At 40.4% G+C, this 853-nt stretch overlaps 1 non-coding gene across 1 annotated transcript; it reads left to right on the plus strand.

Annotated features, from left to right (window-relative positions):
- Positions 1-326: 326 nt before the first annotated feature.
- Positions 327-434, plus strand: LOC148576612 (small nucleolar RNA R71). The gene has a single exon (XR_015902823.1). It is a non-coding gene; the product is annotated as a small nucleolar RNA R71 (small nucleolar RNA).
- Positions 435-853: the final 419 nt, after the last annotated feature.

The raw sequence follows: 853 nt of genomic DNA on the forward strand, positions 1-853 counted from the left end.
GCCTCTTAAGTACTGTTGGATGCAGCTTGCATTCCATTCAGACTCTGAGAAATTATATTGACTTGCTGAGTCAATATTTTGTTTGGAGCCAATATGGCATTCAGAGTATCAATTTCAAGAACTCCCTTCTTCTGAGGCATCCCATTACTTACAGGATTCCTCTCAGAAGTGTACATGAATTGGTTATTAGCAACCGTGTCATTGAGTTCCTGAGCTTCTGCAGGCATTTTCTTTAGGTGAATGGATCCACCTGCAGAATGGTCCAATGATATCTTTGATAGTTCAGATAGACCACCATAGAATATATCCAGAATGGTCCATTCTGAAAGCATGTCAGAAGGACACTTTTTGGTCAATTGCTTATATCTCTCCCAAGCTTCATAGAGGGATTCACCTTCTTTCTGTCTGAAGGTTTGAACATCCACTCTAAGCTTACTAAGCTTTTGAGGAGAAAAGAACTTGGCTAAGAAAGCCGTGACCAGCTTATCTCAAGAGTTCAGGGTATCTTTAGGTTGAGAGTCCAACCATACTCTAGCTCTGTCTCTTACAGCAAATGGGAGAAGCATAAGCCTGAAGACCTCGGGATCAACCCCATTGGTCTTAACAGTATCACAGATCTGCAAGAATTCAGTCAAAAACTGAAAAGGATCTTCAGATGGAAGTCCATGAAACTTGCAGTTCTGTTGCATCAGAGAAACTAATTGAGGTTTAAGCTCAAAATTGTTTGCTCCAATGGCAGGGATTGAGATGCTTCTTCCATGTAAATTGGAATTAGGTGCAGTGAAGTCACTAAGCATCCTCCTAGCATTGTTATTATTTTCGGCCATATCTTCTTCTTTTTCGAAATTTCTGT

This window comes from Arachis ipaensis, chromosome B1 (genome assembly GCF_059453495.1).
Source record: "Arachis ipaensis isolate K30076 ecotype BB chromosome B1, ASM5945349v1, whole genome shotgun sequence".
Classification (NCBI taxonomy): Eukaryota; Viridiplantae; Streptophyta; class Magnoliopsida; order Fabales; family Fabaceae; genus Arachis; species Arachis ipaensis.